The sequence below is a fragment of the Heterocephalus glaber genome, unplaced genomic scaffold, assembly GCF_053883595.1.
Source record: "Heterocephalus glaber isolate CG9 unplaced genomic scaffold, H.glaber_assembly_v1.0 deba00000122, whole genome shotgun sequence".
Taxonomy (NCBI): Eukaryota; Metazoa; Chordata; class Mammalia; order Rodentia; family Bathyergidae; genus Heterocephalus; species Heterocephalus glaber.
The window spans coordinates 70,547,957-70,575,132 of NW_028258138.1; positions in this window are offsets into that span (position 1 = coordinate 70,547,957).

Consider the following 27,176-nt stretch of genomic DNA (forward strand, 5'->3'; position numbering starts at 1 on the left):
ATTTGTTTTTATTCATTTTTTAAAAATACTTTCTTGTTCTGTAATTGCTCATACTGATCAAAGAAGGCAAAGATACTAGAGAATGATAAAATATTTTTCCAATCCCTTGTTTTTTCTAGGTCCAGTCCTCTGGGTGAATGTTACGCATTTTAGGGAACCGGGGAATATGTCTAACAGTATTTTGTGTCTCACAAAACTTGCTTTAATTATAGATTCAGCCAGGGATGGGAACCTGGTAACTAATTATGTAGCTACTGTGTCAAATAGGCATTGGAACCAGAACTCATAACACTTCATTTCATTGTAAATAAGGAGTTAAAAACAATAGGTGGAATAACGACTATTTTTAACAAATTATATGGGTTCAGTTGGGAGTGGGCAGATCTGGGTTTCAACCTGACTCTGTCCCTCACTTAATCCTTTAGTGAATGTACATTGATATATCGTGTACTAGGCACTGTGTTAAACATTGACATTAAAAGCAAGTGAGAAAGACAATCTCCATCTTCAGGGAACTTACAGCTCCACAGCCACAATAAATACTTGGTATCTTAAAAATGTTACTAAACCTCTCTGCATCTAGACCTGTAAAATGGAAAAGAAAATACTTTTTAAAGTTATTATAAGTACCAAATTGAATCCATTAAGCAAAATGTTTGGATATTACTTTTAAAAAATGGTCTTCCAAGCTGAGCATGGCGGCACACATCTGTAATCTCATCAACTCTGGGGGGCTGAGGCAGGAGGACCCCAAGTTTCAGCCCAGCCTGGGCAATTTAGCAACTTACTGAGACTCTATTTATAAAAATACATATATACATACATACACACATAGTTGGTTATGGGTCAGTGCAAAGGTCTTGGGTTCAATTTTCAGTTTTGCCAAAAAAAGGAAAAAGTGGGGAGGAGAAGAGGAGGAGGAAGAAGCAGCAGAAGAAGCAGAAACAGAAGCAGAAGAGGAAGAAGAGGATGAAGAAGGAGGACACTCTGCCTTTTGTATACCCTCCTGGTGTCATTTTGTCATTTGCTATCATATACTGTATCTTTAATTGAACATTTCTAACTTAAAGGGAGACCAGATGGGGAGGGTTTCCATTCAAACTTCACCCAAGTACCTCATTAGGAAATGATGTTGTAGTTTAGAGCATGGTGGTTATTACCAGAGACCTGAATTAGAAACCAACTCTGCCACTTGCTGATTTGGGGAAAGTTATTTAGCCTCTATGAACCTCAGTCTCCTTCTCTGTTAAATGGGGCTCATAACCCCATCCTCCTGGAGTTGGCTCGGTAAGTGAGATAGAAATTTGGAAAACACTTGGTTCCATGCTTGGTACACAACAGGATATGGTATTATCTTATTCCTAGAATATCAGTTTTCATGCTGGCACTGGTCTCGATTAGCATCATAGCCAACTCCCCATTTTACAGGTAAGGAAACCAAGCTTCAAAGCAGTTTGGGCACATTATACTGTTATTTGGTGACAGAGCAGGAATCTGATTCTTGTCCCAGTGATCTCCATTCCTAAATGTTCACGGATGGATCTCGTTAAGCATGGGCTCTGGGAATTACAATTGCACGTGTAAGGGGTGATGGGAAGCCACCCTTCCTTCTGGGGCCTCACATTCTTCCTGTATAGTGATGGAGGTGGCCAAGTGATTCTACTCACACCATTCTGAGAAAGAGCTGGGGAACACAGGTGACCAGGAGCCACTCCACCTGCCCTTGCTAAGTTCAGGCTCTTGATCTATTTCAAGATTAGGTACAAAGAGATAGGATTCTCCTACGTGCCTTTCTTTAAAAGGCCACCATGCCAAGATTAGAGGTGGCTACTCTTCCAAACTGCAGACCCTAACCCCTGAGTGAGTCTTGAAATAAATGCAGTGAGTCAATAAATGAAATAGAAGAGAATTAAAAATATCAAAGGCATCACAAGTGGTAATAAGTATTATTTTGTGAAATCTTTACTATATATGTCATACATGTGCAAGTTGATTTATGTACTGTGATATCACATTTAAAAAATGTTTTTAGTGTAGGCTTCTGTATAAAGACAGAAAACCACTGCTTTAAGACACGATCTATGTTGCCTCGAAATATAAATTTTTTCTCACCGTTTACCCACTAATTCATTCACTCAGCAACTACTAAGTACCAGGCACTGTTCTAGGCACAAGGAACATAGCAGTGAACAAAATTGAGAAAAATTTCTGCACTCGTGGAGCTTACCTTCTTGGGAAGGAAACACAGTAATACACAAGGAAGGTACACAGTTTAGGAAATACAGATAAGGAGAAAGGCAAGAAGAAAGAAAGGAATTAATTCAGGACAGGCCTATTGAACAACAGAGAAAAAACTGTCAGCATTCTGGCTTATATCTCACAGACTTTTCTTCACATGCATATGCCATTTATCTTGGCCATTTCAAGGATCTCAGGGTAGCAGGTGTCACATAAATGTACAGGGTGGATGTTACCCAAATCCAGTCCTCTGAAGCATGCAGGTCTCTAGTTCTGCTTTCGTCCTTCCTTTCCCATTTATCCCAGAGCCATCTCCATGTAGCCACTTCTTTCTCCTCTACAGGAAATGTACTGCCAGGTCCTTAGCCTTGGGGACTAAGACTTCTGATGCATATTTAATAGGCACAATGCCAGCTTTACCCAGCTCACTGGGAAGTTCTGTGTCAGGATTCTGTTGAATACTAACTTTTAATGGCTTTAATAATTTCATCACTTTGCAGATTAAAAAGACATTGAGGTACAGAGAGTTTGTGACTTGCCCAAGGTCTCACCAATGGGAAGAAGAGGAGAGAGTCTGAAATCCCTTGTGCGCCCAGGTTTGAGAGCGTTGGTTTGGCCTCTCCATCTGCCATGCATTTCACATTACTTCCTTGTCATGGCAACTTAAAAAAATTTTTTTTAAAGACTAAGCCATTGTAGTTATTGTTTTAAGTGGCTGGTTCCCCTACCCACCCTCCCTGTATCCAGGATCAAACTCTCAGGACTCTGCGCTTGCAAGGCAGGCGCGGTGCCACTGAGCTAAATCCCAGGCCCTAAGTGGCTGTTTTCTAAAAGATGCAAACTAGTTAGATTTATGGTGGTGCAAAAGACCACTCATATCTCCTTGGATTTTGTGATTGTTATGCTAAAAGCCTTAAAAAGAAACCTAACAAGCTGTGCTTGAGTCCAGCATACAAGAAGATGCAACTGGATTATTTCCAAAACCAGTGTTTATGCTTGGATGCTACTGGCTCTCTCCTTTACTTTAACAAGCTATTTCATGTGGTGACTTTATCTTTAAAAAGATTTTTCAAAGAGGCTTTTGAGAGAGAGAGGAGAGAGAGGAGAGAGGGGCCGGGGAGCGAGAGAGAGAGAGAGAGAGAGAGAGAGAGAGAGAGAGAGAGAGAGAGAGAAAGGAACTTAAAATCTAGTCCCAAATCTGCTGGGTGACCTTAGACTAATCACGTCCCCTCTCTGAGCCTGTCTCCCCCTTTGTAAAATGTGTGAGATGGGTGAGAGGTTTTCATACCTTGGTTAGCGGAGCTTCTAGGTGAGGGCTCCAAACTATACCTTTACTCACCCAAGAATACTTTCCTTTTTGTTTGTTTTGCAGGAGAAGAATGTGCATGAGATTTTATTTAAAAGAAAGATACTGTTGTGTTTTTTGTTTTTTGGGTGCTGGGTACTTAACCTAGGGCTGCTAGCATCCTAAACAAGCACTCTACCACTGAAGCACACTCCCAGCCTGGTTCTGCTGTTACATAGCATTTAAAAATCACTAAACAGCAAGATAATATGAAAGATCTTTTCTACCTCCAACATCCTATCATTTCTGAGTTCAAAGATTGGCTCCTGGCTTTTCTTCTCAGCTGCCTCTTTGCTCTGTGGACTGCTCACCCATCCCCCTCAATCCTAGCTCCTCTCTGCCCACCCCACACTGTGTGACATGTATTATGCTGGCTCTAATGCTCCTGGAACAGAGAGCATCTACTAATCCTGTCCTAATAGCATTGGAACCAGCAGGGAAGAACATTTGCAGCCGTGCTTTTTGCTGACCACATATTTGACTTTTTTTAAACTTGCAAGCATTTGTTCCAAGCACTTTGAAAATACAGTTCCAGAATTGTCCCCTGCCCTGGCCAGCAGCACCTTCATTAGGATGCTGTCACTTTGTGTAGTGAAAGGCACCGTGAAATGCCATCCTTAACTGCTCCCCACGGCAATAGGCGGTAAGCAGCCCTTGTGTTGGCTACCACACCCTCTCCTGCACATTTTGTTTCTCTGGATGTCTGTCTTTTTGTTGTGTTTTCCCAAAGTTGTCCTTGAAAGCCAGAGATCTTTGGCTGTCTCTATAGTCTAGGCTGAGCCAGCCTGTGCCATCCCAGCCCTCCTTAGAGCAACATGGCCCTTGCTGGTACTGAGGAATTTCACACACAAGGCAGCTGCTTTGTCCAGAGTGGAACAGAGCACCTTCCTTTTACAAACGACTGCTTTGGACTTCCATCTGAAATTCACAGATGAGAAAAAGCAGACAGAGATAAAGCAGCATTTTATACTCACTGAAGGTCAGTAAGGTTCAAGAACATGCTGGCAGGTGCATACATCAAGACTCGGGATGTCAGCACGGGAAAGAGAACACTGAGTATTACAGAGTGTTCCTTGCTTGTTTAATCTTTCTCATACCCCTCCTAAGTAGGAACTGTACTTATCCCTATTAGAAAGAGGAAGAAACAGGCTGGGAGAGGTAGAATAACTTGTCTAGACACACAGTTAGGGAGCAGCAGATGCAGGAATTGAACTTGTTCTATCTGGCACCGAATGCCCCCTTCTTCCCACTCCACCATGCGCTGTCTTGATGAGCATGCTGACTCATTCGAGGAGTTATGTAAGCTTGTAAATTACACTGAGATTCCCAGATAATGTGACTGCATAAAGAAGAACAAAGCTTGGTGCAGTGGCAGAAGCACCACATGAGGCACAGCGCAGTTGGGAGGGACTCTGCAGAACAGTGGAGGGAACAGGGCTGCAGGGGCAGGCACCAACCCAGGGTGATTGATCATCTGTATCTTCCCCTTCCAACCTGTTCTGTAAATAAACAGAGTTTTAATGCTGCTTCTATGAATAAAGCTATCTATCCATTCAAGGAGAAAGACCAATCTAAACTTTGGCTGGCAGCAGATGGTATGAAGGATAGGGACAGTCACCTCCATCAGGGGAAATGAAAAGCCTGGCCTTCAGCATCATCCACATACCCTTTTAATTGAGCAGGGGAATGTCACAGTTGAATTTGCACATTGGAAAGTGACCCCTGGCCTTTATGTGGCAAAGGAAAACAGCAAAGGTCGGTGACCCCTGTGCGCTGACCAGGCCATCTGCTCAACCTGTACAACAGAGGCCAGGAATGCTTTGGGAGCTCATGTCCTTGAAACCAGCTCTGGAGCAATGGGTGGAGGGTGGAGGGATAAGTACCTCAGCTTCCTTTCCTGTCAGTTGAGATGGCTCTGAGTCATACCCTATACTGTCTTCTGGAGTTTCCCAGTGGATGGAGCTCCCCTGTCCTATAGTGTTGATAACACACCTTTTATTGGCTTCACTTCCTTCACTCACTTCCCTTGTCACTCCCAGACTGAGCTCCCAGAGTTTCCTGGAATCACCTCCCAAGTGAATTATTCATAGTCAAGTGCTTGTTTCAGGCTCTGCTTCTAGTAGAACCCAAATAATGACCATTTAATATTTAGTGTAGAGGTAAACAACGGGGTCTGGAAACTGGAGACAGAAGTGAGAATGGAGAAGAGGTTGTGAATCTCTTGATCTCACTTGAGATTTAAGGCTTTAGGGCCAGGGATTTAGCTCAGTGGTTCCAGCGCCTGCCTTGTAAGCTCAAGGTCCCGAGTTCGATCCCCAGTACCAAAAAAAAAAAAAAAAGTGAGAGAGAGAGATTTAAGGCTTTAAAATAAGGAACTTCTATAACTCAATGGTAAAAATAACCCCATTTAAATTACACTGAGACTTGAATAGACATTGGCTACGGTTGTGAGTAAATATTTCTCCAAAGAAGACAGACAAATGGCCAACAGGTAGATGGAAAAATGGTCAACATCACTGTCAGGGAAATACAAACCAAAGCCACAATGAGATACATCTCACACCTGTCAGGATGATTGTTTTTAAAAAAGACAAATGTTGGTGAGGATGTAGTGGAAATTAGAGTCCTTGTACACTGCTGGTGAGAATGTAAAATGATACGGATTTTCAAATAGATCAAGCAGTCTGACTTCTGATATTTATCCAAAAGAATTAAAATTAGAATCTTGAATGCCCATGATCATTGCAGTGCTAGTGATAATAGTCAAGATGTGCAAACAATTTAAATGCCCATCAAGAGATGAACATGCACACACATACACACACACACTGTATGTATTTAGTATACACACACAATGGGATACTGTTCTGCTAATAAGAAAGGAAATTCTGCAATACGCAGCAACATGGATGAAGTTTAAGGATATTATGCTAAGTGAAATAAGTCGGAGACAGAAAGATAAATATTTCATTTATATGAATACAGAAACAGTCAAATTCATAGTTGAATTTGCAGCGTAGTTGCAGGGGGTGGGTGGGTGGGGAGGGAGAAATGGGAAGTTACTAACAAGGAACATTATGTTTCAGTCAAGAAAGATGTATAAGCTCTAGAGATTAGCTGTACAACATTGTAACTATAGTAAAAAGTAATGTATTGTAGCCCTAAAATTTTGCCAAGAGGATAAATCTCACTTCAAACACTACCATGATAAAACAAAACAAAACTTTAAATGGAATGGTAAGAGAAAAGGGAAGGGGAGAGAAGACTATAAAGACTCTATAAAGACTTTTTGACTCTGGCTTAAGCTGCAGGGTAGATGCTGATGCCTTAAACTGAACCAGGGGATACATCTGAGTGGTCAGAAAGTAAATCCAATTTCAGCTATGTGGGATAAAGTGGAATCAGGCTGACATCATTTGCAAAAGTGAAAGGGCCTCTTTGCCAAAAGCATCTTCCTTAACCTCTTACCACAATGCTTGAAAGTCTGTATTACTCATTCCTTTGGCTTGCTTTATCCAGAATTCTATTTTTAAAATGCTCCTGAGATTATTGGTACTTTTGTTATGTGTGATAATAGCACGTGATTAGATAGGAGAAATTCATAACTGTCAGAAATACACGACAAAGTACTTTGTGATAATCCAGCAAAAATAAAAAGTGAAGTGTGTGTGTAGGGAGATAGATGAAGCAATATTGGCAAAATACTTAAAACTGTAAAAGCTGATGAACCAATACATAGGTTTGTTATATATTTCCTCTATTTTTGTGTTTGAAATTTTCTACAATCAAAAGAAAATAAAACTTATCCTGATATTTTCAAAATGCTTCCAGGAGGATCTTCTACCCAGTTGTCTTTAATATTTGTGGAAAAAAAAATTCTCAAAAGTGTGTTTTAAAATCTTCATTACATTTTATATATTTAGAATATCTAGAAGAAAAGGAGTTCTTTCAAGAAATAGATTTGTTAGAAGCTAGATTTTAAAATAGAGAAGAAATCAGGAGTCAGATGTAAAATGTCATACAATGTTGATCTTTTCTACCACTGTTGAGTGTAAGAAAGCATCCAATGTTTCTGTCATGTCCTACAATGATGGCTCTATATCAGGTGCTTTGTAGACCAGATATCCTTTTATCTCCAAACTATCTAGGCTCTGTTTCATAAAGGAAGAAATGAGGGCTAGAGCTGAGGTCTTTCCCCTAAAGACCATAGGATGACAAATTGCAGGGTTGTTGGGAGAAGAGCCAGGGTTTGAAGCGCCATGTATCTGGTTTCAAAGTCTGTTATAGTCAAGCCTTCAGACCAGCTCAGTGTGTTGGTCCAAGGTCATCTGGCACCCAAGAAGTGGTGATTCACAAACTGGCTCCCAATGATTGATTTCCTGGGAATTGGCCTTGATTAGGACAAGCATAAACAAGCAAAATTCAGAGCTTCTCCTGTGGTCAGGAAGATAAAAGCTCATAGTACAAGTGAGGACTGTCAGGGAAGCATCAAGCCCATTTGTCCCAGAGTCTAGAGGGACTGAGGAGTTGCCAAGAAGGTTGCGGTGGCACAGGTAGGCAAAGGTAGACTGAACTGGAAAACAAACAGACAATTTCACAAGTAAAAGGAAAATGTTTAGAAAAGCTATGATTTCTTACTTATGTACTTATACTTTTTCATTTTTTAAAACCAATTTTAAGGTCAAGTAGAAGAGACAGTTAAGTAAATTATAATTACTTGTATTTCCTCCTGTTGGAATACTATGTTTCCATTATATTATGGATATTATTATCTATAATAAAGACTAGCAATCTGCTTTTTAAAAAACTTAAGTGGAAACCAGAAAAAAATATGATATCTACCTATATAATGTCTAGCAACATATACTAAGTATAGTATTATATATATGATATTCTCTCTCTCTCCCTCTGTCTCCTTCATATGGCAAGATATTTTTGTTTTGTTTTGTTTTGTTTGCAGTGTTGGATATTGAACCCAGGGCCATGAACATGCTAGGTAAATGCTCTATCACTAAACTACACCTGCACCCATGATTAAAATTTTCTAAAGCAACTTATATATGGAAAAAAGCTGGGAAAAATGTCAAAAATATTATATTATATATTATTGTCCTTAGATTGTGGAAGTCTGGATTTTTAAAATATTTTAATTTTTTCCTCCATTTTAATTTTTATATACTGACATATATTACTTCTGGAATGAAAAAAACATAAAAAGAAGAAACCCAAAGAATTTTATTTTACTTTTTATCTTTGTTTAATCTGGATAGTGAAGATGCTTACAGGAATAAAATAAATTAAGCTGGTGGTGCATGCGTGTTATCCCAGCTACTTGGGAGGCTGAAGCAGGTTTGAGGCTAGCATGGGCAACTTAGTGAGAACTCTCTTAAAATTAAAAAGGGCTGAGAATGTAGCTCAGCACTCCCTAGGTTCATTCCTGAATACTGGGGAGAAAAAAAATATTTACAGCTTTATGTTGAGAATTTAAGGGTAATTTGGTAGGAAATCTGAGCAAGTAAATTATGTTTGCTGCCTTCAGTTCACCACATACACAGGAAGTGAACTTCATCACTGGGTCTTCATCCTTGTGCTTGATCAAGGTGACTGAAATATTGAGAGAGTCTGCTTATCTGAAGATCACTCCAGTGATAGCAAAATACAGACCTCTAGCAATAGCTCTCTCTCTAGACCTCAAGTGGTTAAACTCATATATCAATATTTTTAATTAGATGTCTCCTTGTGTATCATGTTTACTAAGGAACAGATTGTGTGTGTGTGTGTGTGTGTGTGTGTGTGTGTGTGTTTTTACTAGGCAGGCTTACAATGGTTGCCTGAAGAGCCAGGTGTAGAACAGTGCAAAGGGCCATCTGTGTGGTAGAGATCCAAATGATCCAGTCAAAAGTTGAAGGCCTAGAGTTCACTGTAGAGTCTTGTGTGAGTTCATATCAGGGAGCCAAAGGGTCTTCACTGGAAGGCTGGTCTGTGCTAGAAGCCGGGAGACAGACATCCAATGCCAGTAGCAAAGACTGGAGCTCCTCCAAAGAAACAGAAGCAAGGTTTTCTTCTTCTTTCCCTTTTTATTCCATCCCCATTGTTGGCTGGTGCCATTCACACCCAGGGTGGGTCTTCCCTCTTCAGTAAATCCATAATCCAGACACACCCAGAACTGTGTTAAACCAATCAGCTGGCCATTTTTTATTCAAATTGATACTACTATTATCTATCATACCTTGGTATATTTAACAAGGCTCACAAGTTTGACTCTATAAATAATATAGCCTGTCAGGGGCTGCATTTCAGACTTGGGCTGCATTTTAGAAAGCCAGAGTCAGGCAGGCAAAAACTTCAACTACATCCATTAGAGAACTTTTCTCCAAGGTTGTATGACACCCACCCACCTGCAGTATCTACAGAGTGCCTTGGCAGGGGGTAAGTGGTTTCTTCTCACTGACTCCAAAATAGAGATATTTTGAAGAAACATGAAATTCTATAGCTTTCTTGAATAGATTTTAATCAACATTGAAAAAAGAAACATACAAAGTTTCAGTATAATCTAACCAGTAGTAAGACCTGCTTCCTGGGCCAGATTCTACAGGGAACATGTCTAGTAAGAAAGAGAACTTGATCCTAAAAGAGAAGAAGGGAAAAACAAGTACAAAATTGCCTGTTATAACAAATGGGATGAAAGATATAGGAGGCATATTTAGGACAGAAAATTGTCTGTACCTGGGGGGTTTATGGAAAGGCTTCCAGGAAATTCGAACTTTGAAGTGGACCTTAACGGACGTAAGATTTCAGGCAGCCCTAGACAGCAGGGAGGGTATAGAATAGCAATGACAGAAAGAAAAATAGGGTCGACCAAAAGAAAATATGAATAAAAACAACATTTTTTCTCAATTTTTAAAAATGGGCATGGGATGTGGCCTGCAGGTGTATGTGACATGATGGCAGAGGCAGAAGGAGGGGTATTGATGCATTTAGTTAATAACATCACTTTAAGATGAGGAGAGGTAATTCATCACTATTTATTCAGCACTGATATTATATATTGAACACTGTGTCAGTTTTGGGAGATGGGTGAGCCAAGTCCAGTGTGGTCCTGATTTTCAAAGAGCCTACACTCTAGTGGAGGGCAGGGGACAGGGTTTAGCTAAATAATAAAAAATGTAAAATTAAGATTATAATTAGTGTTATTAGTGTTATGAAGGAGAGGTCATAGGGCTACTAAAGTTCAAAGAGGGATCTGACCTAATTAGTTAGTTAAGGGGGTATGAATTGTGTTCTGAATGCCAAATAGGAGTACAGTATAGAAGAGAAGTGGTGAACCTATGGGTGCTGCAGTGGGCACAAAGAGCCGTCTCTGTTGGCATGAGAGTCAAGTTGCCCAGCATCATTCTAGTAGCTGAGCATTGGATAACAGCACACATAGAGGCTATGTGTATGCTCAGAAAAGAGTAGTGGCACCAGGCAAAGGCATCATGACTCATTAGCCACAACTCATCTGAGCACTCTCATTGTTGGTCAGTGCACTAACAAGGATATATATATATATTGGCTTCGACTGGCTATGAGTTTTAATACATTTGTTTTTATTAACACAATATTTTAGCTTGAGAGTCTTCTTATAAAAAAATTGAAATTTAATATCTAAGATTTAGCAAAGAGATTTTCTAATTAAGAGACTGAGATTCTTTTAATATTGTCCTGCCCCCCTGGCATATTTAAATTTGCAGCATTGTATTTAGTTGTTTATGAAGAATTTATGAAAACAAGACCATATATATATCTAATAGAATATATAAAATATATAATATAAAATATAATATATATTTGATTGGACTGGCTCTGATTTTAGCAGAAGCCCTCACAAGGTAGGAAATGCACTCAGATGCCTTTTTCAGAGAAGGCCAAAAACTGATCAGTGGAACTTTTCTCCCTTGTAATGGTGGTCAGCAAATTCAAGAGGAGCCCCAGCTGAGAATTACTTCCATAGATTGTTGATTCAGAGAATATATTCAATTCTTTAGTGTTAACTAATGTAGTATTAGCTATTTTTGGTATAAGGATAGATTTGTACTGGGTACTTCAATTTTCTTTTAACTTTGTGTTTTTGTAGACTTTAGGTCTTGAACACTAAAAAATGACTACAGAAAAAAAAAAAAAGCGAAAATAGATAGTGGAAGATAATTCCAAGAGGCCTGGATAGAATCATTTGGGGTAATTGAATGACAAGACAAAGAATTAGGTATCTGTGTAGTGAAAGTGTTGTATGTCACACATCAAATGTCAGATGACACTTTGATGCCAACCACAAAAGTGTTGCTGAACTTGGTGAAACTGAGTTTCTTGAAGTGAGATTGAAGAAATATCATTTCTTCAAGGATCTCAGTTTGTGTAATTATCTTTCCAAAACAAATCATCTGACAGTTTCCAGCTTTCAAAATTCACTGTGAGTAGCAAAATATGGTAAGCCCCTCTCTGATGGGGATTTTATCAAAATGGCAATGTTGTTTTGGAGTAATTCCCTTTTTGTCATTTTCCAAAGAAGGATAAAATTATACAATGCATCTCTGAGATGCCATTTTCTTAGCAGAAAAAATGTTAAAGATAGAGTCTTGTGCATGGCAAATGATGTTAGCAGCTCACCACTGACTTACAAAAGGCAATCTGTTACTCCATGTGCTTGGATGAAAACACAGATACAAATAATCATGTAAGGCTAGCAGTAATTTTTCGTTATGCTGTTGGGGACATCATGAGAGAAAAGCTGGTGAAACTGGTGTGTTTGCCTGGAAGAACACAAGGGATAGATTTATACAATGCTGTGATGAAAGCTCTTGTCATAAGACAAAAGACTAGAAAAAGTGGTTTCAATTACTAGTGATGGGGCACCTTGTGTGGTGAGGCAACAACTGGTTTCATACAGTTCTTTATTGAAGAAGCAAAGCTTCTAGTCATTCAGTTTCATTGTATTATGCAGCAAGAAGCTCTTTATGCCCAGAAAAACAGCAAAAAACTAGATCATATCCTCAAAGGTGTCACAAAAATGGTGAATTACATCATAGCCCATGGTCTTAATTTTTTTTTTTTTGTACCGGGGATCGAACTCGGGTCCTTGCGCTTGCGCAGCAGGCAGTGAAACCACTGAGCTAAATCCCCCGCCCGCTCTTAATTTTTTGACAATTTGAAGCACTTCTTGATGAGGTTTAGGGACAATATAATATTTTACTTATTGTACTATAATGTCCAGTGGATGAGCAGAGACAAGTCCTGGAGAGATTTGCAGCCTGCTTGGATAAAATTAGGCTGTTTATGAGTGGAAAAGGGCAGGAATATCCATAGCTCACTAATATGGCCTGGCTTAGTCAGGTCATGTTTCCTACAGATTTTACACTACACTTGAACATGTGCTGGAAAACAGCAGAAGGGACATTTTGTGATATCAAATCATTTGAGAGAAAACTGCGGGGTTTTGAAAGAGATCTCAATTCTCCAACATTTGCAGACAATCCTACAAGCCACTAGGAAATCAAGAAGGAATTTTCTAGCATTGTAGCAGCTGGAACTTTTCAGAATTTTAGTAACAGATTTTTATAGTTCCATAAGATGGAGACAACCCTGTGTTTTCTTACTTCTCCAGATAAAGCCAAATTTGAAGAACTTGGTCTTTCATGTTTACACTGGCTAGATTTTGAAAGTCTAGACATGATGCTATTAGAATTTCAAGAAAGCTCTATCTGGAAAAATAAATTCTATGACTTGCAGGCAACCTTTGAGAAGCTAGAGTATGAAGGGATGACAAAGGACAGCACATTTGATAGTTCTGAAAACAAAATCCTTAAAGTGTGGAATTCTCTGCCAAATAATTTTAAGTCAATGAAAGCATTTGGGATTGCTTTTCTTACTTTGTTTGGATCATCTTATGCTTATGAGCGGCTGTTTTCAATTTTGAATTATATCAAATCTTATACAAGAAACAGACTAACAAATAATGTGAATGCTGCATGTGTTGCTTTCAAACTAATGAAGTGTGAGCCAAGGTTTGACAAATTATCAGCATCCATACAAGACCAAAGATCACATTAACTGTGCAAAAGCATGCCAAGTGCAAACTTTTATGCTTCATTAAAAAGCTATTTTTATCATTGAAATCTGTACTTTTGTGTTTTTCTTTTAAGACAAAAGATGTTAATACATGAGGTTTTTTTTTTCTCTAAACTAAAACCTCAGTATTCAGGTTTAATTGTAGTGTTGGCTCTTTGTGATAAATAAGTGAAATTTTGATTGCAGTTTGGGCACTCAGTCTCTAAAAGTTTCACCATCATTTGTATAGAGCATATGTTTAAGGCAGAGTAAAGAGTAAGTTCAAAGATCTTACAGAAAGAAGGAACTGAAAAGGGGCTAGTGTGACTGGAACTCAGACAGTGATGAGGAGCACAGACCCAAGTATAGTGAAGAGGCAGGAAGCAGACCACCTTGGGTGTTGTAAATCTTGTAAGGGCTTAATTAGGGACCATAGGAGCATGTATATTTAAAAAGGTCACTCTGGCAGCTATGAGGAGAAGAAATGGGTGTATGGCAAGAATACCTCAGTTCAAAAACTTAATTCTTTCCATGATTCAGGTCACAAACCAAACTGGACAAGAACCAAATCAAATTTCTCCACAGTCAACATTGGACAGAGCCATTGAGTTTGATTTAGTTCTTATCCAATTTGCTTCGAGACTAGAATCATGGACAGAATTAAGTTTGTGAACCAAGGTACCACTGTAGATTGGGTTAATCATTTTTCCACCACTGTAAAAAAATACCTGAGAATAAAAAATTAAGGAGGAAATGTGTATTTTAGTTTATAATTTAAGAAGTTTCAGTTCATAGTCAGCTGGCTCCACTGATTTTAGCCTGAGGCAAGGCACAAACATCATGGCTGAAGGGCTTTGTAGAAGAACACTGCTAGCCTCATGGCTTCTGGGAAGCAGAGAGAGAAAGAGAAAAAGAGTGCACACTGCTGGGGTTGGGGTGGGAGAGAGAATGCTTTTCAAAGGCACACCCCCCAGTGACATACTTCCTCCAAGTAGGCCCCACCTCCTGGAGTATCCACTACTTCCCAATAGCACCATCAGCTTAGGACCAAACTTTGAATACACAAGTTTTTGAAGGACAAAATAAGATCCAATCTACCTCATAGATGTATGTGAGAAAATCATGGTGGAGGTTGTTGCTCTCCCCAAGCAAAAGATGATGATAGAGCAATACTTTATCACAAAGACCAACATAGGCTCAACTAAGAGGATTGACCCTATTGTATGTTAAATTGACAACTTGCAAGAGAATGTCACCTTACACTTTGTAGAAAACTTATTGTTCCTTTTAAGTACAAATATGTACTTATGTAAGTGAGTTTAGTAATAAGAACAGATATATTCTAACACTGGGATAAAAAGACACTCTGAAAAAGAGGAATGCAAAATGTAATATTCATAAGCTTTTGGGTATGTCTACATGACAGATGTGTTTCTAAGTGTACTGTATATTTTAGGCAGAAATCTTTCTTTTTCTGGTTGGTTTGTATACAGCACACTAAATGGTTGGAACAAGCCAACCATTATGTATGAGTTACTTTTTTTTAATGATAAAAACAATTTACAGAAGCATACATATTAAAATATTTTATATCTCCTTCAATTCACCCTGTGTACTCAAATTTTGCTCAAAGAAAAATTAACAAACCATAATGGTATTGAAAGATTATAATAAAATTATACATTGGAAACAGATCAAATAGACAAAAATGAATAAAGAGACGAGAGATCCAAACCACATACTTACCAAGCTCAATCTAACATTGCACTCAATGAATATAGACTATACATTTTTTAAGCTCACATGGAACTATTATAAGAATTGACTATGTATAATTACAACAATGTATTCACTTTGTAACAACTCACTGAAGTATGTGTGATTTATACATTTTCCTATCAGTAAGTTAAATTTCATTAAATTTGGTAGTTGGGAAAAAAAGACAAACCAAACCAAACAAGACCAAAGAAAAAATTGACCACGTTTGAAGTCCCATAATGTTAGTAAATTTAAAAGGACTAAAATTATACAAACTTCTCTGATAATAATGTATTTAAATTAGAAATTAACAATAAAACATATAAATAAAACAAAGTAAAGAATACATTTCTAAGTAATATGTGATTTAAGAAAAAATTTATAAAAATTATGAAATACTCAAAAATACATGACACTAGTTTTATTGGCATATACTACAAACTAATATGTAGAGATATACAGTTAAATAAAATGTACAAATTATATGCATATATTATTAATCATAAAAACAAGCTATCCAGCCATGACAAGGCATGGAGGAATCTTAAATGCATATTACTCAGTGAATGAAGGCAATTTGAAAAGATTAAATACTGTACAATTCCAACTGTTGATATTTTAGAAAAGGTGAAACTATGGAGACAGCAAAAAGATAAGTGGTACTTAGGGGCTGGTGGAGGTTTGGCAGGGGAGACAGGAAAGTGGAATAGGCAGAGCACAGAGAATTTTCAGGGCAGTGAAAGCACTGTGTGACACTATAATGATGGATGGATGTCACTAAAGTTTGTCTACATATGTAGAACCAAGAGAGAACCCTAATGTAAACTATGGACTTTGGGTGATAATGAAGTGTCAGTGTAGGTTCATCACTCTGATGAAAGAAAACATTGATAATGGAGAAGCTATACATGTAGGGGTGGGGGGGCAGCTGGTATATGAAAAAACTGTTCCTTCCTCTGAATTTTGTTGTGAACTTAAAACAGCTCTACAAAATGGGTTTTATGTTTTCATAGACAGACAATCTTCTAGCAAGACTGAAGAAGGGGAAAAGAAATAATAAAGAAATAATATTAGAAGTAAAAAGGGAAACAATTATAAAGACAGTAGAGATTAGAAAATTTATAGGATAAGACTAGAAACTCAAGGGTAATGAGTTAAAAATATTTGAGAAAATAAAAGCTACTAAACTTGATTCATGAAGAAATATAAAACCTGAGCAAGACAACAACCACTATAGAAAATAAATTGATAGTTAAATTCTTCCCTGAGGAAACAAAGATGGAAGACACAGACAGTTATACAAATGTGCCAAGTCTTGAAGAAAAAGACACTCCTTTTCCTATACAAACTGTTATTGAGAGATGGTGTGGTATAATATACTTGAAACTAGACAAGAACAAAATAAAAAAGAAAATTATAGAGCTAATTTACTTATGCATGCAAACAGTAAAATTACAAGTAAAAGGCTCATAAATTTGTTCATCAGTATGTTAAAAACACACACATTGTGGCCAGGAAGTAAGGTTAATTCTAGAACATAAAACAGTTTCACTCAGAACCACCTGGTGAGTTTCTCTGTATTTGTAACAAACTAATAAAGAAGAACCATGTGATACTACATCAAAAAAGGTGGAGATAATAATTGATCAATTATAGATCCATTTATGATTTCAAAGACCATTTTGGAAAAGAAAATAAAGAATTTTCTTAACCTGACAAAGAGCTGTCAAAACACTACAGCAAATATCACATTTAATGATGAAATAACTGAAGATTCCTATTAGAGCTGGGAAAAAAATAGAAGACCTTCTATTTCTACTATTATATAATGTCATGTTGGAGGCCCTAGCTAAACTACAAGGAAAGAGAAAAAAATAAGCATATGACCTAGAAAAGAAAAGATTTTCCTTTACATAAGATATAAATGACTACATAGAACAATGCAAAAGATTGCATAGAAAAAGACTAACAACAACTTAAACATGGATACTGCTTCCAAGATCAGTATATAAAAATCAATAATATTCCTAGGGCCAGGGATTTAGCTCAGTGTTTCAGCTGCCTGCCTCGCAAGCACAAGGTCCCAAGTTCGATCCCTGGTACAACAAACAAACAAATATTCCTATATATCAGCCACAGTTAGAAAATGTAGTAGGAAAAGAAACATTTGCAATAAAACCTACTATAACAAGGATTAATCTAATAGAAGTGATGAGAATTCTTTATGGAAAAAATTACAAAACATGATTGAAGGACATAAAAGGAAATTTAAGTAATGATCATGGATAGGATCATTAATATAATAAGAATGTTAGGCTGAAAAGGTAGCCCAAGGGTATAACACTTGCCTAGCATGTACAAGGCCTTGGGTTCAATTCCCAGCCACACATAGCAAAAAAAAGACGTGAGGGGATTCCAGAAGATGGCATAGCAGTAAGCAACAATGAATCAATCTCTCCAAGATTCAGAATCCAGATACTGGAAAATAACAACTTGGAGAAGAAAAGAAGGAGGGAGATGAGCTGGGTGTGGTGGTGCATGCCTGTAATCACTTGGGAGGCTGAGGCAAGAGGATCGCCATGAATTCAAGGCAAGCTTGGGCTACATAGTGAGTTCAAGACGAGCCTGAACTACCAAGCGAGACCCTGTCTCAAAAAACAAACAAACAAACAAAAACCAAATAAACAAAAAAGGAGGGAGGTGGATCCTTGGGACCCAGGAGGGACCTGCAGAGAAAATATGAACCTACAGAGGACTTGAAGAGGCAGATGTCAATGCAAAAAAAGGAAGGGGCAATCTGCACTTTCTCCCCTGGCTCCTGGTTTGTGGTGTGAGAAGGGTGAACTGAATCAACAGAAACACAGTGAAAGCAGGTGACTGCAGAGGCTTCCAAGAAGAAACACACCAGTGGAATAGAATAGTGGATTCTATGCACTACAACAGCTAATGAGTGACTCCAGTAAAAGTGACAGCATTGTCTCCTGGAAACAGTGCTTGGTTTGATGCCATTTTAGGGAGGGGACAACTGAACCTGGAACTCAGAACAACTGTGGGTTGGCTTCATTTCAGAGTTCCCAGTGTTAAAAACCAACAGTGCCTGGGTAAAGGACAACCATGGACAACCATGGGAGACATCCAGGGTCAGGGGGCCATGGTCAGGCCAGCAAGAAACACCTAGAGTATTATAAGCTAAACAACTCAAGCACCAACTCCACGACCAGAGGCCAGGATCAGTTTGAATTTCTGTGGAATTGCAAATACGAGAACTGGCACCTTGCACTAATATTACTACAGGCTGTCTGGGATTATCCAGCACAGGTCTGGTCTCTGACTGCCTCCTTAGTCTACCAGTGAGAGCAGAGTCGTGCCCTGAATTTGACAGTACCAGAAAACTGTAGACCCCAGAAGACAACCACAGGCTTGATATCACAAAGAATTAACTAACTTTCTTTCTTTCTTTCTTTCTTTCTTTCTTTCTTTCTTTCTTTCTTTCTTTCTGTCTGTCTGTCTGTCTGTCTGTCTGTCTGTCTTTCTTTCTTTCTTTCTTTCTGTCTGTCTGTCTTTCTTTATTTCTTTCTTCCTTTTCATTACTTGTGAGCTTGTTTTTCTTATTGTTTGTTTTTTATTTTTTGTGAGTGTGAACATTGTGTTTAGATTTGTATGTTTAATTCATGTTTTTGTTTCATTCCCTCTTGTCTTCTTCACTAGTTTCCTGAGGCTTGAGTGTCATCCTTTGTTCTTCAGTCTTGCTGCTAATCTTTCTCTTATTTTTGTATTTTTTCCTCTTATCCCTTATAAATTTTCTCACCTTAGGGTAAAGTCACTCTATTGAGTGGATATTTACTGTATATACTTTTCTGATTTGTCACAGATATTGTTATATAACCATAAATCTTATACCTATGGTTAAAGGGAACAAATTACTAGTTTTAACAGTTTGTCATTTTCCAGTCTGTGCTTGCTGCTACTGTTATTACTGATTGTACTAATTTAGCAAAGGTGACATAGTTGTGATCGATTGATATTCCTTGTATGCCAATATCTAGATTGTCTGGGGGTTGTAAACAATATTATAGTTCAGTACCAGAGAAGTAGGTGTTAGGCAGACAGCAATGTTGCATCCCTAATAAATTAAAGAGGCAGGATACTGACAGATTCAAAAGCCCCTTATGCCTAGAAGACATCTGTGAAAAGTAGTCATTTTCTAAAGAAGTCTCAATATTAGTAATAAAGCTACCTACCATAAGCAATTTACAAGCCTCGACACAGAAAACAAAAAAAGAAAATGAGAAAACACAGAAGCAAGATGAAATCCTTAACCTTCAACTCACCCAAGGCAAATCAAGGGTGATTGAGGTGAAAAACAATTAGAAGCCATCTCGTGAACTTTCTAAAATGGTAGCAATAGAAGTAACAAAACAGATCAGTAAGTCTCTTGACAAAACAAAACAGATAATTAATGATGATCATAATGGGGGAAATGATTAGTGAATCTAGAGTAGGTACAGATAAAAAAATAAAGGAGTTGCCGGGGATTTATCTCAGTGGTTCCGCCACCTGCCTCGCAAGCAGAAGGACCCGAGTTCAATCCCCGGTACCAAAAAATAAAAAATAAAAATAAAGGAGCTCAGGAAAGTGATGGAAACATGAATGCCCAACGTACAAAACAACTGGATTCCATAAAACAGACTCAAACAGAAATCCAGGGATTAAAAATTGTATTGAATTGATGTACCCTGCAAAACTATCTTTCAAAATGGATGGAGAAATAAGATACTTTCATGACAAAGAGCACCTTAGGAACTTCGAGAATACCAAACCAGCACTCGAAAGAATTTTACACAATAGCCTAGGAACAGACATTGAGGATCACAAGCCCAGGAAGCAAAGCAGAATGTACCCATCTGGCATGACAAGAAATTAAATGTAAAGGGGGGAGAACCCAACAAAAAGAAAAAGTCATGCCAATGACAAGTCAATACGTTTCAGTTATAACCATCAATGTTAATGGTCTCAATTCACCAATCAAAAGAAATAGACTGGCAGAATGGGTCAAGAAGCAAAATCCAACAATATGCTGCAGACAAGAAACACACTTACTTCAAAAGGAAACTCATAGACTGAAAGTTAAAGGGTGGGTGGAAAACAATACTGCATGCGACAGGAACCCAAGAAAAAGCAGGAGTAGCTATCCTCTTGGCAGATCAAGTAGATTTCAAACCAACACTGATTAAGAGAGACGAAGAAGAGCACTACATCCTTGTAAAGGGAAGAATCCAAGAGGAAGAGATGACAGTCATAAATATCTATGCACAAAACACTAGTGCACCCAACTATATAAAACAAATACTAACGCACATGAAAAGTCATATATGCACTAATACAATTGTAGTGGGGGACCTCAACACCCCACTGTCACAAATAGATAGATCAACTAGACTAAAAATAAGTACTGAAATACTAGAACTCAATCGAACTCTTGCACAAATGAACTTAACAGATGTTTACAGAGTCTTCCACCCCACAAAATCAGAATACACATTCTTCTCAGCTGCACATGGGTCATTCTCCAAAGTAGACCACATACTCAAACATAGAACATGTTTAAGGAAGTGCAAAGGAATTGAAGTTATCCCCTGTATATTATCAGACCATAGTGCGATGAAATTGGAGATCCATAGCAAAAGAAACTGGAAAAATTTCATAAACATGTGGAAATTGAACAACACACTTCTGAATAACCAATGGGTCACAGAGGAAATTAAAGAAGAAATCAGACAGTTCGTTCAATTAAATGACAGTGACAATAAAACATATCGGAATCTATGGGACACAATGAAAGCAGTCTTATGAGGGAAATTCATAGCAGTGAATACCCATATTAGGAAAACAGAATGATCCCAATTAAACAACCTGATGCTAAACCTCAAGCTTCTGGAAGAAGAAGAGCAGGACAACTCCAAAGCTCATACAAGGGAGGAAATTATAAAGATCAGAGGAGAAATCAATGCAATGGAGACTAAGAGAATGATACAAAAAATCAATGAAGCCAAGAGTTGGTTCTTTGAAAGAATCATCAAAATTGACAAACCTTTAGCCAACCTTGTCAGAAAAAGGAAAGAAAAGGCCCAAATCCATGCAATTAGGAATGAAAAGGGTGAAATGACAACAGACCCAGCAGAAATCCAGAGGATCATCAATACCTACTTCCAGAACCTATACGCCAATAAGATGGACAACACAGAAGAAATGGACAGATTCCTAGATACATATGAATTACCAAAGGTGAACGAAGAAGACCTAAAAATTCTGAACAACCCAATATCAACCAATGAAATTGAAAATGTAATTAAAAACTTATCAACTAAGAAAAGCCCAGGCCCTGATGGCTTCACTGCTGAATTCTACAAGGCATTTAGAGAGGAACTGCTGCCACTACTGTTTAAACTCTTCAATGAAATTGAAAGGGAAGCAATACTCCCAAATTCATTCCTGGAAGCAAGCATCACCTTGATCCCCAAAGCAGAGAAAGACCCAACTGAAAAAGAGAACTATAGGCCAATCTCACTAATGAACATAGATGCAAAAATCCTTAATAAGATACTGGCAAACAGAATGCAGAAGATCATCAAGAAGATCATACACCCTGATCAAGTGGGATTCATCCCAGGGATGCAGGGATGGTTCAATATATGCAAATCAATCAATGTAAGACACTATATCAATAGAGCCAAGGACAAAAACCATATGATTATCTCCATAGATGCAGAAAAAGCATTTGACAAAATCCAACATGCATTTATGATAAAAACCCTACAAAAAATTGGAATAGATGGTCTCTACCTCAAACTGATAGAAGCCATCTATGAAAAACCAACAGCCAATATCATACTAAATGGTCAAAAACTGAAATCCTTCACACTCAAATCAGGAACAAGACAAGGATGTCCACTATCACCACTCTTGTTCAATATAGTTCTGGAAACATTAGCCACAGCAATTAGACAAGAGAAAGAAATAAAAGGAATAAAGATAGGAAATGAAGAAGTCAAATTGTCATTATTTGCAGATGACATGATACTCTATATAGAAGACCCCAAGAACTCCACCAAAAGTCTTCTAAACTTAATAACCAAATTCAGTCAAGTAGCTGGTTACAAGGTCAACACACAAAAGTCAATAGCATTCCTCTACACCAATGACAGACTCACTGAGAGAGAAATAGGGCAAATAATTCCTTTCACAATAGCATCCAAAAAACTGAAATACCTAGGAATCATCCTAATGAAAGAAATGAAAGACCTGTTCTCTCAAAACTATGGCACTCTGAAAAGACAGATTGAAGATGATATCAGAAAATGGACAGACATCCCCTGCTCCTGGGTAGGAAGGATTAATAGAGTGAAAATGGCCATACTTCCAAAACTGCTATAGAGATTTAATGCAATTCCAATTGAGATCCCAGCAGCATACTTCATGGACCTTGAGAAAAAAATCCACAAATTCATTTGGAACAAGAAGAGACCCAGAATAGCAAAAGCAATTCTAGGTAACAGAGACATGGCAGGGGGTATCACAATCCCCAACCTGCAACTCTACTACAAAGCTACTGTGATAAAAACAGCATGGTACTGGCAAAGAAACAGACTTGAGGACCAGTGGAACAGATTAGAAGATGCAGAAACAATGTCAGACACACTCAGCCACCTCATCTTCGACAAAGGAGCCAAACACCCTCACTGGAGGAAAGATAGCCTCTTTAATAAATGGTGCTGGAAACATTGGGCTTCAACTTGCCAGAGATTAAAACTAGACCTGTATCTCTCACCATGCACTAAATTAAAATCAAAATGGATTAAAGATTTCAATATTAAAATAGAAACTCTGAACCAGTCAGAACAGGGGTTAGGTGGAACCCTTGAAGACATCGGTGTAGGAAAAGATTTTATGAACAAAACCTCAGTTCCCCGTGAACTAGCACAAACAATCAACAAATGGGATCTCTTCTTACTAAAAAGCTTCTGCACAGCAAGAGAAACCACCAGCAGTGTGAAGAGACAACCCACAATGTGGGAAAAAATCTTCACCTGCTCTTCCTCAGACAAAGGTCTACTATCTCGAATCTATAAAGAACTTAAAAAGATCAGACCTCCCAAATTTAAAGACCCAATCCAAAAATGGGCAGCTGAAATGAACAGACATTTCTCAGACAAAGAAGTAGAAATGGCAAATAAATACATGAAAAAATGTTCAACATCACTGGTCATTTGAGAGATGCAAATGAAAACAACACTGAGATTCCACTTCACTCCAGAAAGAATGGCTGCTATCATGAAATCAACCAATATCAAATGCTGGCAGGGCTGTGGGAAAAGAGGAACCCTGCTCCACTGCTGGTGGGAGTGTAGACTGGTGCAAGCACTGTGGAAATCAGCATGGGGATACCTCAAAGAACTAGGACTGGAAGTCTCATTTGACCCTGCTATTCCACTGCTGGGGATCTTCCCCAAAGAATTAAAAGAATCATACCACAGTGATATATGTGCACCCATGTTCATAGCAGCACAGTTTGTAATAGCTAAAACTTGGAAACAGCCCAAATGCCCATCAATTGGAGACTGGATAAAGAAAATGTGGGTTTTAAATAAAATGGAGTACTACTCAGCTATAAAAAATGAGAAATTAGAGACATTTATAGCTAAGTGGATGCTCATTGAGGCGATACTCTTAAGTGAAATAAATAGGACACACATGTGTAAATACCGAATAGTTTCTCTGGTATGAGAAACTGAAAGTGTAAATAAGGACTAAAATGTATAATAGGTAATGTGAAATAGGAAGAAAAGGGGCAAAGGGGAAAAAAGTGGGAGGGCTAAGGGAAAGGATAGAAGGGAATGGGATTAATATGAGAAAATGGAAAAATAGGAACAAAATCTTTGTAAATAGGGAAGACTGGAGGGGTTGAAGGGAGGGCTGGGCAAGGGTGAAAATAAGAACCAAGAGAGACTATGTAAAGGTGCAAATTTCCAATGATGAATGTCATTATATTGTATACCTAAAATGTACCAATGATTAGAATGAATAATGGATAATGTAAAATAGGAAGAAAAGGTCCAAAGGGGTAGGGGTAGTGGGAGGGGCAGGGGAAAGGAAAGAAGGGAAAGGAAAAATGATGAGAAATGGAAAAAATGAAAATAAAGTCTTTGTAAATAAGGAAGGGTCGAGGGCGTGAAGAGAGGGCTAGGAATGGGGAAAAAAGAAGAACCAAGATGCATTATGTAAAGGTACAATTCCCAATGAGATATGTAATTGTGTTGTATACCTACAATGTACCAATAAAAGAATTTAATACAAAAAAAATGTATTGAAAGCTGGGGATTTAGCTCAGTGGTTTTGCCACCTGCTGTGCAAGTGCAAGGACCCGAGTTCAATTCCTGGTACCAAAAAACAAACAAACAAACAAAAAACCCTAACTAAAAATTGTACTGAAAGAATATGCAGCAGAGTCAACCAGTGTGAAGATAGAATATCAGATCTAGAAGATAGGCGTTGTGCTTGGCAATAATCAAATGAAAGACTTCTTAAAAATAACAAGGGACCATGAAAAATCAACCCAACAGCTGCTACACAATGAAAAAGACTAATATAAGATTAATTCAAATCAACGAAGAACCAGAAGATAGCACAAAAGGCACAAAAAAATCTGTTCAAAGAAGTAATAGCAGAAAACTTTCCAAGCATAGAAAATGAATTTGATATACAGATAAATGAGACATATAGAACTCAAAAAAACTATGGCCAGAAAAAAAATTCACCATGGCATAAAATATTTAAAATTCCAGAAATTCAGCACAAGAATAGAATAACAAAGCCTGTTACAGAAAAGAAATAAATCACTTATAAAGGAAAATCCATCAGAATCACAGAAGACTTCTCAACTCAAACATTTAAGTCAAGGAGAGCATGGAGTAAAGTATTTCAAGTCCTAAAAGAAAATACTCTCCAATCCAGAAAGATATACCCCACAAAATTATCTTTCAAAGTTGATAGAGAAACAAGATACTTGTATAATAAGAACACTTGATGAAACTCATGACCACCAAAACAGCACTCCAAAAACTTCTGAAGGATATCTAGAAAGATACAATGAAGACAACAATTCCAAGAATCCCAATAGAATTAATCCACTAGGCGAGGCAAACAATTAAACAGAAGGAAAAGAAAACAAATGAACAACAGGAAAATAATATGACAAGGATAAGTCAATACCTATCAACTATCCATCAATGTGAGTGGTCTCAATTTATTAAATAAAAGAAACATATTGTCATCCTGGATCAAGGAACAAGATCAAGCAATATATTGCATAAAAGAAGCACATTTAACTCTAAAAGAAATTTATAGACTGAAAGATAAAGCATGGAAAATATTACATCATGTGACAAGAACCCAGAAAAAAGCAAGAGTAGTTATTTTAGTTGGAGATAAAGAGGATTTCAAGTCAAAACTGATCAGATGAGACAAAGAAATTACTATATACTTGTTTTTTAAAAAATTTTATTTTATTGGTACATTTTAGGTATACAATATAATGACATTCATCATTGGAAATTTGCACCTTACATAGTCTCTCTTGGTTCTTATTTTTCACCCTTCCCCTTCCCTCCCTTCAACCCCTCCATCCCTCCCTATTTATATAGACTTTGTTTCCATTTTTACATTTTCTCATATTAATTCCATTCCCTTCTTTCCTTTCCCCTACCCCTCCCATGTCCCCTTCCTCTTTGCCCCTTTTCTTCCTATTTCACAATATTATACCTTTTAGTCCTTATTTACATGTTCAGTTTCTCACACTAGAGAAACTATTTGGTATTTACACATGTGTGTCCTATTTATTTCACTTAAGAGTATCACCTCAATGTGCATCCATTTAGCTACAAATGTCTCTAATTTCTCCTTTTTTTATGGCTGAGTAGTACTTCATTTTATAAAAATACCACATTTTCTTTATTCAGTCTCCAGTTGATGGGCAATTGGGCTGCTTCCAAGTTGTAGGTACTGAAACCTTTCACTCTAAAATCAGGAACAAGCATGCCCACTATTACCACTCCTGTTCAATATAATTCTGGAAACATTCACCAGAGCAATTAGGTAAGAGAAAGAAATAAAAGGAACATGGATAGGAAAGGAAGAATTTAAATTTTCATTATTTGCTGATGACATGATACTCTGCATAGAAGGTCAAAAAACTCCACCAAAAGACTCCTAGAAGTAATAATCAAATTCAGCACCAAAGCCAGATACTCAATACTCAAAAATCAATAGCATTCCTGTACACAAGTAACAAATTCACCAAGAGAGAAAGTCAGGAAACAACACCTTTCATAATAACATCAAGAAAAATGAAATACTTAGGAATCAATCTAACAGAGAAAGTGAAGACCTATACATTGAAAACTACAGTACTCTGAAAGAGGAGATTGAAGAGGATTTCAGCAAATGGAAAGATATCCCCTGTTCTTAGACAAGTAGAACCAAGACAGTGAAAATGGTCATACTCTCAAAACTTTTATAGAAATTTAATGCAATGCCAATCAAAATACCAATAGCATACCTCACAAAACTAGAGAAAATAATCCTAAAATTTATATGGAACCAGAAGAGACCTAGAATAGCAAACGCATTCTTGGCAATAGGGCAAGGCAGGAGGCATCACAATCCCCAATCTGAAGTTATACTAGAAAGCTACCAT